The following is a 17,714-nucleotide window of genomic DNA, read 5'->3' on the forward strand; positions in this document are numbered from 1 at the left end:
GTTCAATTACGACAAGGTAGACACGTATGCAAAGCGTTGAACGATGTTTTTACTCCCGTGTCGTCATCGTGACACGTGATCCATACGTTTCATGCTCTGCTCTCCGCTTTCGCCAGCGCAGTCTCGATTGTTCTGCTTTGCCCATTCCCTCGTTGTTTAATTACCGATCCAGACCGTTGTTTCCTCTTAACGTCATAATCGACTGTAGGGCCGTGACTCTTAAATCGGTCCTCGACGACCAATGCACAAGTGTCGCGACAGTACACCCCTATGCATCGTTGAAAGGGCGCCTGGTTACGTGTGGAGTGAGTTTGAGTGCTCTAGGAATGTGTCGAAAGCACTTCGCGTAACATAGAGACCTTGCGACTAATGCCTTGGAAAGAATGAAAGAACTTGGAAAGAATCTTCGTCATCGAATTTGCATTTCTGTTTGTTTATTTAATATATCATATATTTAATATCTAAAAATTTTCTTCGTCGAATCGTAGTTAATCGAATTAAATATATTTCTTTCTACTGAAAAATGATTTTCTCTTTTTTTTTTGGTAAGTTTCTTAGGACATTACTTGGAACATTGTTCTAAATAAACGCTCGAATGACAGCGGATACGGTTCGTCAAGATTACGTAAACGCGGCTAATTGCACCGTGGATTGCATACAATATTCTTTCTAATCATCACTTGGTCGTTCTTTGTTTCGAAAATTCGTTCCCAGACGTCCTTGTCACGAATTATTATCCGGTCTTCGACATGTTCATTATACGCTATGGAACTATATCTTCCATGCGACGTGGCGTTTCCTTGTCGCTTCGCTATTTACATCTTCAACGGTGTAATTCCCACATGAATCCACGTTTGACATAATGACAACGTGGCTTAAATACGTGTCATTATAATACGTATCATTACGTCGAATTTTCTCTCTGTTTAGTAAATACGTTTAATTAAAGCGTAACCATCAATGGGTGGTATATCCTTTATTCTTATTTAAGCAAAGCCATAAATAGTCCAGAGATTGACCAGAGTTTTTCCCTGAAAGGAAGTGAAATCAGACGAAGGCGAAGTTTTCGCGAGAAGCCGAGGACCCGTTCTTTCTTGTCACAGCACAAAATGGCCATTGAAACGTGACTTCGCGTTAGCAGATATGGATCGCGCCTTCCCCGGAGGTCGGAGGGATCGCTGTAGCGCACGGGGGAAATGGTGAACTGCCGGAGGACGGGGTTGGTGTCGCCATGGCAACAACGATCCCTCAGTAGCCGAGCCCACCTACACCCTTCATTCAACTCTACCACCCCTGTAATCCGCTCGAACTCGAAGACAGCCACTACGCAATTTTCATGAGAGGATACCGAGTTCGCGACGCTGTCTTTCGGGGATCGTAAGGCAAATAGAGAATCTGTTTAAAGGAAGCGACAATCGTCGCGATTCATCTCGCCTATCTTACGAAATAACACACGATATTTAAAAAAATATCAACTTCAGCATTGAACTTCGAATATCAGACCTTTTAATCGACCGTCATTGACAGTCGATCGACGTCCTAATGTTCCGATTGGGAGAAGAAACTCGCGAGAAAAGACAAGTAGTCAGCACGTTCTTTAACGATGTCTAATTAATGGAGGAAGTTAAAAAGGGCGCGGTTCACGGCGAACGTTATTCCAATCCTTTGTCGGGAATCTAACGAAGCGACAAAACGTCGCTTTAATCGGCAAGTTGGTCAAGTCTGACCCAGATAAATATTCATGAGCTTTCACGAGCGACTCCTTGCTTCTCTATCAAGAGCACCGTCTAGCGCTGCCACGTCTCACTGTGAGCTCTCGGCCGGCATTCACCACCGTGTTATTTCATCCCCTTTGTGTTCATTAATTATTTTTCGTCAACTTATAATGCATCAGCGACGAATAACATACATATATGCATACGTGGTCGCGAATATGGGACGAGTAGGCGAAAAGTCTGGACGGGATCGGCCTCCGGGAACAGCGTGGCGATACTATATTGTAATATCGTCGGCTCGATTAACATAATATCTTTGCTCCTTTCGTATTCAAAATGGGCCACCACCAGGGCCGTATAATGGTACTCTCGATCCGTGTTTATACTAATGCTAGGTTCCCTGGGACGAGCTCTAAGATCATAATGAGGCTTCGATCGAATTAGGAAGGCGGATGACTCCTCTGCTGGTCTCCCGTTTCTTCGCTTATCCGTATCCTCTTACGTTTTCGTCTTTCCCTTTCGTTTTTTACTATTTTCTCGTTTCGAGAATCCCGATATACTTTTCACAGGCAGCATCATTACGCGAGGGCAACCACGATCTATGGCAACGCACACGGTGGACACGTCCTTTTGCTCTTCTTCTCGCTATGGATATTAAACGGCATTTCAGGGAAGCGTCTCGAACCCTCTGATATTAGACGAGACATCGTTACGTTCGGTTTTCTAATTGGTTGAAAAAAACAACCGACTAGAAAGCGGATCGTTCGACGGTCTTCGATCCGATTACACCTTTTCAGGGCATTAATAGGCGTGGCGAGCGAAGCGTGTATCGAGGAGAAGGAAAAGAATCCTTCTTCGAGTATGTGAAACACGATGTCGGCGTGTTTAAATTTTTCATTTCCAGTAGATAGGCATAGAAGAGAAATCCGGACGTTCTTATACACAGGCTACGTGTCTCTTCGTTTTATGCTTCGTATCAAGCTTCTTGTTAAATATCGATTCTTCGACAATACGAATGGAGAGGAGGTGGAGGGGCAGCGAACGCGAGAAAATAATTTCTCGTTCAAGGAAAATCAACAGTTTTTCCGCGAAACGAGCTTAAAATCTCCCCCTCGTTGGTCGGAGAAGTGCCATTAGCAGCGGCGGCGAGTACTTTAGAAGCTTCCAGCTTCCCCGCTTCGTTGCATCGCCGAGCTTTCGAGTACAGCAACATGATGTTCGTCGTTGGTCGTTGTTCTCTTAGCGCTTTCGTGATATTGCATCCATTCGGGCGAGTTCCTACGGAAAAGGGTGGAACATCGATTCCTCGATTTCTCTTATTCTCGAATTGAAAATCTCATTAATTTCTCGTTTCGCCCTTGAAAAAAATCTAACAATTTTTATTTCCTTGTTTTTAACGCGGATATATCGTGTTAAAAAAAAGAACATTGTATTGAAAATTCACCTCGATGATTTCCACGGGAAGATAGTAATCCATTCCCCTGAAACGGAGGGGTGGTAAAAACCAGGAGAAGCAATAATGCGCGTGCAACGTGTGAAATCGCGCGCCGGGAAACCGAGCGTTTAAATCGTACGGGCCCGCACGAAGCGACCGGCCCGATCCAAGGCGAATTCAGGATTAATGCGTTTTTAATAGTGACATAACTGCACCGCTCGTCCGCCTTTCCCCCCTCACCTCCTCCTCTTCTACCCTCTTTCTCTCTTTTTGTTTCCTGTTCTCTTTCTCTCTTCCTCTCGGTTCGTATCGCGGTTTTTACGCGGCGAGTGTCGGTCGTGTACGTCGTTTCTATCGCGAAATACACTTCGCGGAAAGCCGAAACGCGCGCTTTCGGGCATTTTTAACGATCCTCCATGCGATAAGGAGAGCAACAGACAGTGAGAGATGAAAGGAAGGAGGGTGAAAGAAACAGAACGACGAGCAGAAAATCGCGTGAATACATTACAACGAGCGCGCTCCACTTTCTTGCCGGCGGAATTGCGTTTTGCAAGAAAGTCGGCACGCCCTCCCCTCGTTTCACACAGAAACGTCCGGAATCGGCGGATTGCGCGGTCAATTTCAAGCGTGTCGAGAGAAAGCTTCATCGTACCGATCATCTGTCGCGGCGTTTTGCAAATTTAGCTCTTGTACGATGCAGTATATTGTTCTTGTATAATGTTTTCTTCGATACGAAGCTTTAGGGATGTGATATGGACGGACAAGAGAAATGAAATTTACAGGGGGAGTGCTGTGATTCTTGCCTTTTTATCAGAAAAAGTTAATCTTAAAATAATTAATAGCAGAGTATATATCTAAATATAGATACCATACGCTGATAGAAGTTAGAATTAAAATGATGTGAGCCAAGTTTCCATCTCAATAATTTTACCATCACGTTAATCTTACTAAAATGGTCTGCACGTAGAAACGCAAGAAATTTGAAATCTACCACCTCGATAGATTTGGTTCTACTGCTCCAATTGTAACTTTTTATTTATGACTGATGGTAAAATTGTAACTGTAAAAGTTGTAGCTTTGGTAGTTCTACTGTTAAAGATTGTGTGGTTAAAGATCCCAATATTTTATACGACATATAGACCATCGAATGTTACAGTTTCGTCTCAATCGCAACCTCCCAGCCTTTCTAAAATCCCTTCATAAAGACATTCGAATGATTATAAAAATGACGCTAAAGATAGGTTACTTTCAACTATACCAATCTAGCTGGAAAATAAATCTAGAAAGGCGAGCACACAGCTGATAGCACCTATGGCTTTCTTCAACTGGCCAATTGTTGAAATAATTTTAAACCTTCTCTGAAATTGTTACACTTTCGCCACTCCTTTTCCTTTCTACGAGATTATGTTCCCGATTCGATATGAGCGTAAATTGCTTGCCGCGCCATCGGTATCTTCCGCGACGATTTTACGGGCGGCCATCAAACTTAACGCGCCCGCGTACACATTAAAAGTTGCTACGCCCGGCCCGGGTCATGAGATAATGAACCGGCCGTATGATTATTAGAATCAAGCGTGTCTGTCGCGCCTACGACTTGTTCATTTTTTTACTGCAAACGGGCAGATTCTTTTGAGGTTACGCCGATACGAGGCAGGTGGGGAACGGGCGCGATACCGATCCGTATCATAGTTTTATTCCTTCCACGGCCAAGGAAAAAATGTAATTGGCCTGACCGAAATCTATCGCATGGATAAGGGGGCCACGGGGGGAGAAAAGGAGCACCGAGGGATGCAAGGGGGATGAAGGAAGAAGAAAAAAAGCACGTGTGCGAACGGGCGACCGCTCGTAATAACAATGATTAGGACGACGAACGGAGCATGAAAAAAAGTAGAAGAGCAGCAGGTCCTGCCTTGGATCCATCTTAAGATGGCGGCCAGGGGAGCAAGCCACGTGCAACCATCCTCGGTCCCATCTAAGATATACGAATTCCTTCGAAAAATATGAGAAAATATTCTATCTGAAACTTTCTTTATTTCTTCCATAATTTAGAGAAACTAACGTATCGCGTAGAAATTTGTTTATTTGCAACATCGTGTCAGGGTGGTCGAACGTATACCATTCACCACTCGTGGGCCAACGAGCAATCCGCTCCGATCCTTTCTTATCTGCGTATCTTCGCGTCGGTTAAATCGAGGGTTAACTCTTCGTCGTCGTCGACGTCGCCGTCCTCTACGTTCATGTGCGATGCCGCCCGTGGAAAGAGTTGCTGGAGGAGAAAAAGATTGTGGCGGGGGAGGAAGAGGGTCCAGCATTGTTCGCGGACATTGTAAGCATGTCCGGAACAAAGAGCGGTAATCGACCCGTGTAACATTTATAACGTAATGGGAGGGCCTCACCGGCCCATAATAATATCAATTACGGGGCAACAGGAGAAAGTAAGAGAGAGAGTCTGAACTGCGGCGAGAAAGAGACGAGAGAGGGACGGAGGGTGAGGCAGAGGGCTTAGATCGAGGGAGCATATTCGCGACGCGGATTCGCGAATCTGTCGGCCAGAAAATTGACCAACGAAACCTTTCCAGCCGACCAGCTGTCTTGGGATAGGAAGAGAGCGTCGTGACGTTCTCGTTAAGTCTCGTAATCAAGTTCGAGGGTAACGAGATTCGTGTATCAGAGGGATGATTCGTATATCTTTAGAAATCTTAGAACGTATAACATTCCAGGTTTTGGACTCGTTCGACTAACAAGCAGCGATTCACGAACTTAGTATTGCGTACATACTTCCTATCATTAACTTTCTCTAAGTTCACTGTATTTTAATTACGAGTTAGGAAATTTAAGTTTCATCTATTTCTGTAGTATCACTTAGCGTAGGTATACAGAAGAACCAGTATCCACTCCTAACAAGTTCTTCTTTAAAATTCTTACTGCTCCAAACCTATTAAAACAATGACATTATTTGTATTTAAATATACTTACCATGGAATAATTCTACAGCCGCTTCGAATCCAATATGAGATCAAATTTTATTTTTTCTTCCTACGGTAGGAATCCTTATGGAATCACTTTGCGCTTCGGTTGAAAGCCTAAGAGAAGACAAAGAGGAGACGAGAGTAATCGAGTTGAATTGACGGGGTGCGTAAGTGAATCGACACGTCGCGAGGCAATCGCAATTGGCTTAGAGGTACCGAAACAGTGTCGGGGCAAGGTCGAGAACGTATCGAGGAGGGCCTGGGACCCTTCGTTTTTTAATTTCGCTCTCTTCTCGCAAGGTTTTGTTTAATGGCGAAGGCGGTAACCGCGCACAGACCAGTCGACCAATGAGAGCTCGACTGGAAATCATACGCGGGATCGCCGGCCGCACGGCGGCCTCCGAGAGTGGAGGTGAAGTTAGGTTAGGTGAGGTTATGTTCGCTCCCCGCGTCTCCTTAACATTCGACGGGCCTGTCCCGGCACGGCATCGCTCTCGTAAGAGGTGGGGCTCCGTCTCTTCGATCGGCGTTAGGCATTTCTTCTTCTTCTTCTACCTCCTCTTTTTTTTTATCTACACTTTTTCTCCAACCTTCTCCTCCTCCTCCTTCTTCTTTTCTTCTTCATCGCCGTCATCGTCTTCTTCTTCTTCTTCTTCGTCTGCTTCTTCTTCTTCTTCTTCCTATTCTTCTTCTTTTCTTTCTCCTTCTTCTTCTTCTTCTTCTTCTTGTTTTTCTACTTTCCATCGTCGCTCCATCATCGACTCCTTCACCCCTCCAATGCTGCTCGCTGTCGACGAAAGCCTGTCCACTATATACTTAGCATTGCCTTCGTTTTAGGACCACGTGAAACGCCAAGATAAACCGCTATCGCGAGTGTAAGTGGGGGTGGCAGAGCTAGTTATCGAAACATGGTTATCTTTAAAACCGCCTCGTATGTTCATTGGAAGGTTTTGAAACATTCATTCTATTTTGTACTTCTGAAAAACCATGCTACATTTATTTATAGGTTGGTTCTAACATTTATAGTTTGCAGTATGAAGACGTTATTAGTTGATCGTTTCTGAAGATCATCGAAGGGTTCGTGATTACGTTGGAAAAATGATCGAATGTGGCTGAAAGTTCATTCTAAATTGCAACTACGCGATAACCTCGATGTAGCCACATAGTTTGATAATTCCCGAGATTCGATTGACTTGCGAGCTCGGAGGAACCGTTTCGGGTAGAAAATGTTTCTATCGATGCCTCGTTACAGGCAGCAACATCGTTGGCTTGGCTTTTCACTTCGCAGCAGCCTCTGTTGCTCCTGTCCTAATAATCGGGTTATCGGCCATCGATATGTCGAGAACTCTAATTACATTCTTCTGTGTTACTGCTTAACCGTGCTGCGCGCAATCTCCTTCTCCTCTGTCAATACCGAACAAAGCGTTTCGCAATTCCTTTCGAGTACAAGAAATTACGGGGTACGTTGAAACACGTGGGAAGTAGAAGAGCTCGTCGAAGACGAAAAAATTTGCGGGATTGTCGATACCACGGATCTAACCATTACAGATAATTATCAATAGCCAGGCTAATGATTTCACAGAAAATTTGGTAAGCCAAAAAAAAAAGAAGGGAACAAAAAAAGAACCTGATCTATCTTATAGTAGCTTTACATGACGTTACGCAATTCTGCTTGTAATTCAAAGGATAATTATCAACATTCGTGAATCTTTGTTGAATTCTAGATGTAACAAAGAGGATAAAACGGAGGATTGATAAACACAAGCGACAGATTCCTCCGGCGATCGCGTGATTCTGTCGTTTACTCCGGAATAACAATCACGTGACAATGTGTTTTTCGCGTGCCCCATCCTAAGTCCGATTAATCCACACGATCTCTACATGGACGAGCGCATTGATACCGTTAATTATTAATTAGATACAACGGTATCACATTATTAATCAACGTTTCACACACTGTTACGATCTATTAAAAGAATTGATTTAACGAGAAACGGTGCACATTGGAATAGTTTCGAGTACCAAGTTTCTGTTCCATTTCTGCAAAGTAGAATACGACCGAGCTCGAACGGCAACGCGAGACGTTCGTTGAGGTGATCGTCGCACCAAATGCACCAAAACGAAGCCGTGAAGGGAAGGAAAGGAACGTAGCCATTGATGCAGTCCGAGCAGAAACTTCGTTGATTCCTTTTTGCGGCTATTGATCGATGGTGACCGTAATTTTCAGATCGCGTGCCACATCAGCTGCCACCTTCCTCTTCAATGCAAACCAATGTTATCGGAGCGCGCGTTTTTCCTCAAACTCGTGCCTTTCACATTTCTTCTTTTTCCTTCTCTTTTTTTTACTTTTCACGCGGCCAACGAGCTACGTGTTTTCCTGTCGCGATATAAGACAGCGATTAGGGCTTGTTTGTAAGTTCATGACCAATTAATTTTATTTTTCACAGCGTGCGGTAATGAACAGTCCTCTTCTCTGGAAGTAAAAAAGAGGAATATTCTGGAACCCTCGTTTTGCTCTTTTGTCTCGTTAAAGGATATTTCTCTTTCTATTTTATTTTTGCTTTATTCTCTCCTTTTCGTACTTCATATTCGTCGTTAGCAGACAAAAAGAAAAAATACAGAGAGAGAGAAAGAGAGGTTGCATGTGCAGGGCGCCGACACAGCAATCACGTTTCCGTGTTCTTTCCTGTTGCAGGTGCAGCACAGGGACAGAGGAAAAAAGAGAACGAGAACCTTGAACCAATCGTAAATGGCGTGGAGTGAAAGCGGTCGGTCTCCGCGGTTTTCCCAGAAGAGCGCGAGCCACGAAATTATCGACCTGTAAATCGGAACGAAGGATCTCGTTTCTTACTTACCAACGTGGGTATGAGCCCGCTCTCTGTGCCAGAAGAAAAAGGAAATATAAAAGAAAGAACGAAGATTGAACGTACACGTTGGTCCCGAGACGAAAATCGTGAATCCGGTGCGTGCTACGAACGACGATTCAGACGTTACAATTTGCTCCTCGCCGCGAACAGCTTTCTGCCACGTCAATCCTCGCATGTCGAAACGTGGCTCGGTGTTCCCTACGATTGATTTACATCATCCATTTGACGGATTACGAATAACGATGTTTAGATGTTTCAGAAAATGACTGGCGAGCCGGGTTTGAAGATTTCTATCGAGAACATTATTGCACAACGCAACCGAGTGATTGATGGAGAGCGTGCACTATTTTCTGACATGGTTTCGATGAAAAAAAGTGTCATTTATTTCCCCCAGTGATAACTCTGGGAATCCTTCCACTTGGATTAATGACTAACCATTATCGTGCAGACTGTGTATCATTTCTTACACTTTAATTGCGAGTAACTGGAAAATAAAGCGGTAGCTTCGCCCACGAAAAACCAGAGAGAAACAGAGAGATTTATTCTATGCTATTATAGTAATGAAAAAACGAGAAAAGGAGCTGCAATAGACGAGAAAGCGTCGTGGGGTCACACCTTACCCGATCGAAAAGGAAGATGAGATTGAACGGTGACACTCGACGGACAATACCCCGTGACTCGATTACACACGAGTACCGTTAATCATCCTAATAGCGTGCGCATAATGTCAGATACGATCTGCGTTCGCTTGCTACGGTAGATTCGTGATGCCACGCTCCTCCAACGATCGTTCGGCCCACGTGCGACTCGGCGTCGCACAGGATGAGTCGAATAGAAAATGAAATCATGCTCCGCCGCTTAGAAATACGGCTTTAAGATCGTGAATGGGCGTACGGAGACAATCGGAGACGCTAGGCGCCTGAATTCCGATTGGACGTTGCCTTCTAATTGAGTCATCGTGTCATTAGCGTTATAATAATCGCGGCTCGTAACGAAACGATCTCTCTTTGTTGACTGTACGCTGGCCTGGAACGCCACCGCCGGGAAAACACAGAGATCCACCCGAAGATCGTACGTAGATCGATGGCCAATTAAGCTCAATTACCGACACGGATAATCGGCCACCGTCGGTGAAAGAATGATTATTCCGCGAATGATCGGTTAGGATATCGACCTTGGCTGATTTTGCAAGATCGATTGCAACGATAAAATAGACAGAGGAAGGAATTCTTGACCAAGTAGGAAGAATGATTGGATGGAGAAAGGAGTTTACGAGGGAGGAAAGAGAATTTCTTAAATTGAATTTGCGATTACATTTGAAGATATATTGAAATAATATTGCTAGATTTTATAGCTATAACGTACTTGTCTAATGCATTGCACAAGATAGGAATTATTCTTCAACGAATATGAAAAATGATTGAAGAAAGAAGATCGAAAGGAAGGATAGTTTGCTGAATTGAATATCCTTGAACGAATATGAAAACCGATTGGACGAAGAAAGAAGTTCGAAAGAAAGGTAGAATAGTTTCCTGAACTAAATTCGCGATCATATTTAGAGGTATTAAAATAGAATTGGTATACTATATCGTATGTATTCGTCGAGCCGCCTATTTCACTGGAATCCGAACAAAGAGGGCCTCGCATTTTCGGAACGAGTTACCGGAACATCGCGTGCTACCGAAATATTCTGGAAATATGCTAATTACCAGTTAGTCAGTCAGTTTCTTGTGGCATTGCGCCCGTTTCTACGATCGCTATTGCCTCCTTTCCACGCGGTTCACCTTGTCGAGACGTTTCGTCCCTTCTTCCCTGACTCTTTGTCCCGGTTTTCAGGATTGTTCTTGTCCTTTGTCCGCCGCGTTCGATTGTCCCTTCAACGAACATGCGACAATTTGACGCCGTTTATCTTTCATTCTTTTCCGTTCGAACGGAAGGTTTGGCTTCTTTTTTTATGGGGAGTTTTAAAGTCATAAATATGGGTCAAAGAAAAATTGCACCTGTGTCCAAGTGGGTTCTTGGGAACTTCATGCCGACCCTTGAATTTTTTTAAGTTACGTAAAGGAATACTTTACCTCTGTGAACTCTTTCTTAATAATCACGAACATTTGTCTTGAACTTTTTTGACAGATATTACGTGACAGACGAGTGATTTATTTAAAGATTTTTGAACTAGAAGCGAATCGATTGAACCTTCTCTGTAATTCTACCGTTACTGTCTGACGAAGTCCTATTCTACTTCGTACAACTTCAATCCTCCATAGCCATATATTTTACAGACTCTTTAGACAAAGTGGGTCGTTTATATTCCAATGTAAATCTTCTGCTGTTCTCGATTTTCAAAAAAACGTACGAAACTTCTGGAATACTTATCAGTGTCTCTATTCTATTATTATACAACGCTACGTTCAAGCAAATATTTGAAACCTTTTTTTAATAAAAATGAAAAATCTTTTCTCGAAGAAATTGAATTGTTCGCGATGGATTGAATATGTAAGCGTACGACTCTCATAGAACCGGCAGGGTTAATGAAACTTAATTTTCTATTATCGTGGCAGGCAAAATGTTAATTTCTAGTATTATGCGCTATATTTTTCTTCTTATCAGAAATTAAAAGATTTACGAAGAGCTAAATATTGTGTGTAGCTACACAACTTTCGTAGAAACAAGAGGGTGAATAATGGAATACAAGTTTTTAATGCCATCGAAGGCAAGGTGCTAATTTGTAATTATCGTATACTATGTTTTCCTTTTCATAATCGAGCTTTTGACTCGTTTTTCATTGGCAGGGATCGTTGTCATTGAGAAAGCCCGGCCAACATCTCGCCAATGTGCTTTCTTGCCTCTCTGTTGTGTGCAGTACAAGCGTGCATACTTTCTGTCTTCACTCCCATTAATTAACCACACTGTGTACGCGGTTGTTCTCCTGTTTCGAGAATGAGGAGCGACCCCTGCGCTGTATCGCCGGCCTACAACATCCGCCCTGAATTAATTGAATATACGGCTCGCGTTTACACGCGATACGGAGCCAGTCTTTGTGTGTTGACTAATACGGGGCTTTGGTACGTTGGGGAAAATTAAAAATTCATCGGAAATCGCGCGTAGGACGGCCTACCTCATTCCCGCGAAACCGTAGGGTTTCGTGTGATTTGAGACCCGAGCCGTGGCACCCACACGTCCAGTCTTCCCGCGAATTCGTTCAGAAAAAACAACAACCTTCTTGGAAACGTGTATCATGCGAATATTAACAAATAGAATGCGGATCTTTATGCATTTATAAGAAATTTGAAAATACGAAATTGTACAGAGCGCGTGTGATACGAAGAAAATATATAAAATATCAAAAATATAGCTCTTTGTATGATATCGATAGTTGGAATAATCTTCTGGAGATTGCCAGATAATGCGTATACGAACCCAAAATTTATACGCGTCCTATTCACTATCAACATATATTTACGTGTCTCGTACAACAATGATTGTATTATATTCTCAATGACGTGAATTTGCATGGAAATGCAGCCAATTAATAAACTTCGAACCACGTTTAGAAAATCGTTCTTCAAAAGGTACGGCTCTGACTTGATGACAAATGCGAAACGAACGAGTGAAATCAGGAAAACTGGACTAACATAGTCGTTGTAGTATTCCAGCCATGTTTTTCTCCTTCGATGTCTGGCTCATACAAACTCCTCACACCTTCGACCATTTTCTAAACTTTGTTCTCGAGCATGTTCGAGTGGTAAAACCGTGACGTTTGCACCTTCGAGTGCAGCATCGACGGCGGCGCGTAGAGAACAACCGGAAACGAGGGCAGGTCTATTATCGCCCCGGAGGTTATACGAGCTAGCCGAAGTTTCATCGCCGTGGAGTTCCAGGTACAGCAATATGTTGTTTTATGGTGCAATCATCGGCGCGGTAATAATCATTAAATCCGTTGGCCGAAGCTGTGGGCTCCAGGGTCTCGTGGTCTTTGTCTCTTTCTCTCCTGAACGAGCTCGTCGTTAGGCTCAGATTAATTCGTTGATCCTGATGTTGTTTCGCTGTTAAACGATCAACAAGAATAATCGTTTGTTCTATTAGCTGAAAACAAACTTTCTTACGAAAGAGGATTTGACTTAAAAAATTGCCATTCAAAGAATTTCTTAACTTTAACTAGCATTAACTCTTTTATAGAGAGGAATCTTCGGTGATGCTGTACCGAAAAAAATTTTCTTTCGTTCACCTTCGTATTAGGAAAAGATACGAGAGATTCCGAGATAGTTGATGGGTTAAAAAAAGATTGAATTTAAAAAGTTGTAGCTCAAACACGGTTTTGCGTTTAATTCTTTCGTGAAGAAATTTCTTCAACAGGCTAAAGGCGCCGGTTATGATTGCACAAAAATCTTTTCTCGTTTATCTCTTCTATTAAGGAAAGCACAGGAAGGGAGAGAAGTAGAAAATCAGTAAGTTAAAGAAGGAAAGAAGGAAGATCGTCGTTCAAGTAATTATCTTACTAGATATTTTTGTACAGAAATTTTTCATCACTCTAGAGGCGCCAGCGACGGATATCAAAAAATCCTTTTTCTATATCGAGAAAAGAAAAGAGAAGGGAGACTACGAAAGGGTTAGTTAGCGAGTTATATGATGGCCATAATTGCGGTTTATTGTCTCAATAAATATATATTATACGACACACGCCGGCTATGTATCAAGGCAGAAGCAGCTTGATCGAGCTGCTTCCCGGGATTTGAAATCAGACGGCATGTGTCGGCACATGTAAGGCGCAGTTTATGAGTCTGCTTAATATGGTTTATGGTGTTTTGTCCGGCTCTTGTCGACTCCCTACGGAACCGGAAGATGCCTCCTAACGATCTACCGAGAGATGATGACGAGGATCAAATAACGATGAACCATCGACAACACGTGTTCTTTATATTCAACGAAAATTATGTATGTTTTAAACGTAATTATAAATATGGAAAATATTTTACAAAGGAGGAATAATTTATTCCAAAAACATCATGTTACATTCAAGCAGACGATACATCAATTATCCTCACCTCGTGAATCGATGACAGAAATTACAGCTTTTTCCAATGATGATGTCAATTTACTAAAAAAGTAGCGCGAAGAAACAATTTAACGTCTTTATGCTTGATCGATTGTTGGCCAGGTTACTGATTCAAACGTACTTACACTCGTATATTGTTGCATAATATACAATTAAGGAGACAGGAAGCGTGTACAATTTGCTATACGTGTTAGTTTCCGCTCTGAATTTATCGATCCTCGCCGTGTCGATTGATAATATTTACCGATGAGTTTTACATTGCATAAGTTACTATTTTCACAACGGGCATGTATCGTCACGACAGAGCTGTCTATTACGCAACGCGAAATAATTAACTAAATAAGCGACGTAAACGTTCTACTTTTCTAATCTTCTCTATAGTCGTTTTATGCCTACATTTCGTCGATGAGTGCCCATTAGAAGTTCATTATTCTTATCTTAATTACACCAACACGACGGTGGTTCAACATTGTTGTGCACTTGCTCACCGTGAACCCACAAGTCGTGGGATATCGTGTCATTCCATTGGTATAATCTAATAATAATTCATAAAACGTAGCCCGTGTCGCGAACGTGACGATCGGAAGATAACGAAAATGATAAACTATACCCGTAGTATCTAGCAATGGAAGCCAGAGACGAAAGCTGAAAATTGCACAGTTGTAACAAAACTGTAGATTTTTATTCCTTTTCATCGTAGTATAGTTATTCTTTCTATCTTTGCCTCTATAGTCGCTTTGTACTGTTGCTAGCAACACGTTGAATTTTTATTTCAATCAAAAATAGATGATGTATCAGGAAGTTCATAGGTATACGTAGCGAGTAGACTGAAGATGCTTAGGAAAATTTATATTTTTATATAAACACGATTGATGAAATGAAACCTAAGTAAAGATTTCTTTCGATTACTTAATATTAGAAAAGGTAGTGCACTTTGGACATTTCATTATGTTTCTGCGTGCTTCAAATTTTTCATAAATATATCAAAATCAATAGTAATGAGTCTGATATAAGGATGAAACTATGAAAATATTTTCGGGATATCTCTGTGACAACCAAACCATCGATGTGCACTATTGCGAAATGCAAGTGTAAATCTAAATATTGTTTGCCCTTTTAGTCTTTGTATACAAATTAAGACGTTGCAGGAGAATCGGAATGAGTGGTTCGTTATAGTAAACGCATTCTTCCAGATAGCGTAAAAGCGTTAGTCTTGCTGCTGGCTAATTCCGTTTGAATTTAACGGCAAGGACAGCCTAATTGATCTATGCAATTACGTACCGGTGGCGTAAGTGGTGCTAAGTGAATACCGTGGTAAGCCTTGGTTTCTCGTAAATTATCGGACAGCAATTTGGTGCGCGGAAAACAGAAGTAAAAAGGCACCGGTGAATCCCTTCGATCGACAGAAATACACAGCGTACGATAAGCCTTTTTGCGCAACTTTTTCGCATCGTAAACAACAGTTTTATTATCCCCATTGGCTATCATACTGTTATGGTTTGCTTATTTATCAGAATCTGCAATTTCAATACGATCCGCTATCTTTCATTTAACATTCGCAATTTATTTTTCTCAATTTTCTTCTTATATTCTTGTGATTTGTGTTTCGGTAGTACATGGCGTGCTTGTGACAGTCCTTTGTTCCATTGCTGAGAATTTTGAAACCGAACCAGTTCCACAGACCCCTAACATTAGAGCTCGCCTTATTTTCTCGTAATGACAGTCCATCGAGGACTGTCTTCGGGTTCGAGATTTGGAGGTTGAAATGAAAGACACTCCCTGGATCGTCCGATGATCATTCAGACTCTTCCTTTACCATTATTTATTTTAAGAGTTGTACTCATGTTTGGAATTTTCTTCCGTTATTATCGTGTTAAGCAGACGATTTTTGTTTATTAATATTACCAGGAATATTAATTTTTCTGTTTCTTTACCATGAGTACGTATTTTATTTATGCGAACGAATTAAGCTCGTGTTAATCGTATTAATGATAATCGGCGCTAAATGCAAGAACTTAGCAAGAAAACAACACCATAACGGGATGAGAAGAATAATACATTAACCATCGCCGGTCGTCGCGTCGGTTGTCTTCATTTCACGGGGCTTTTTCCAGTAAACGGCATGATGGATGCGACGGCGAGAATGCAGTCGACGGGACAAGAAGAAGTCCAGCTGTACATTCTTACATAACAATTGCGAATTCAGCTAATAAATTATAACACGTCCTAAGTGTCTAAGCAGCGAGCGTCTATCACAAAACCCTTGCGATATCGCGATCCGTCGGAAAAAGGGAAACGTTCACCAGATATGGAGCAAATACCATTTCCCAGTCAGAGGCCGAAGAAACGAAGAGTGAAAGGGAACTTTCTGAAATCCTTTCATTTCAGTAAAATTGCGGTTTATTGACACTGATGATCTGAAATTCGCTGCAGCGAATCGTCGCTAACAAAACGACCGATAAACGTTTTATACCTTCGCTTCGTGCTTTCTTCCAGTTTCCCCAGGAAGTAAATCCAACTTTCCATCCTCGTGTCGAAGAACCTAGTTCATAAAATTCGATAACCAGAACATTTGCATGGACGCACGATAGAAATGCTCTCGCAATAACGCAACCGAATAACACACTGCAAATTCCGATCTGATTTAAACGAATCGGTCTCTCGGAATCAGAATCAGAGCGAACATAAAAGGATGAAGAGTCGGCGAGTGCATCGCGAGATACCGCTACGTCGAGTTTTAGCACTATCCCGCGTACCGGGATTACTTTCCTTTCCCCCGAACGATCTTTTTCGCGAACGGTGAACGGCACGATCGATGGCAACGGAAAAAATGCGGTCGATGCAGCAGGAAGGACGCAAGGTGGACACGGTCGAAGAGAGGGTGCAGCAGGGTCGCTGCTTTCCGTGAATGCCGGCGGCTTCGTTTGATGGTTTTTACCGAGAGTCCTGGATACCGCGCGTTCCTATAGCACGATTGGCTCCTTCCATGGGCCCCCGTTCGGTCATTGGTCCTTTCCAACAGGATCGTAGGTGCCCGTGGGACGACTTTAAACAGACGTCGTCGCCTTCTAAGTTGCTTTCCGCCGCGATTCTTTTATACACGCCAGCTCCGCGATGTCGTCTATACGTGCACGGAGAAAACGACCGTCGGCATTCTTCGGACCACTGGTCGCGGCCAACCTTTACCAAGTTCGACTATGGCGAAAATGAAATAGTGACTGCGTCACATCAAGCTTTTGACTTTTATGGGACACGGATTTTCTCATCGACGCTGAGAGAGACGGTCCCTGCTTTCGACGATTTTGGTCAATCAGCACGTGGACATTTATTCGTAGTGATCGAAATCAACGATAAATTTCATACATGCAGTATTTATTTAACGGTGGAGTAATTTGGACCTTGGATGAGGCTAGCAATTTCTTTATGGAGATATGAGTTACTTTTGTTGGTGATGTGATTTGGATCTATGCGAATATATTCTTTGTATCCTTTCGAAATACTTGTTCGGTGAAGTGATCTGGATCTTGGCTGTTGTTGGGTGAAATAGAAATTTCTTTGTAAATATGTATATATTATTTTATCAAAGTATTTATTCGATGGAATAATTTAAATCTTTGGTGCTGCTAAGGAGGCGTAGAGATTTCCCCGTAAACATATAATCGGGTTTTCTTGAAA

The 17,714-nt window shown here is 42.4% G+C and overlaps 1 long non-coding RNA gene across 7 annotated transcripts in view; it reads left to right on the top strand.

Annotated features, from left to right (window-relative positions):
• LOC105666383 overlaps positions 1 to 17,714 on the top strand; it is a 77,462-nt gene that overhangs the window by 39,573 nt on the left and 20,175 nt on the right. For 6 of the 7 annotated variants that reach the window (XR_007226129.1, XR_007226130.1, XR_007226131.1 and 3 more), the window contains one exon: positions 8,815 to 10,505. The exons of the other annotated variant lie outside the window; for it this stretch is intronic. This is a non-coding gene — a long non-coding RNA (uncharacterized LOC105666383). The remainder of the gene's footprint in view (positions 1 to 8,814; positions 10,506 to 17,714) is intronic. 7 annotated transcript variants of the gene reach the window in all.

This window comes from Bombus terrestris, chromosome 13 (assembly GCF_910591885.1).
Source record: "Bombus terrestris chromosome 13, iyBomTerr1.2, whole genome shotgun sequence".
Taxonomy (NCBI): Eukaryota; Metazoa; Arthropoda; class Insecta; order Hymenoptera; family Apidae; genus Bombus; species Bombus terrestris.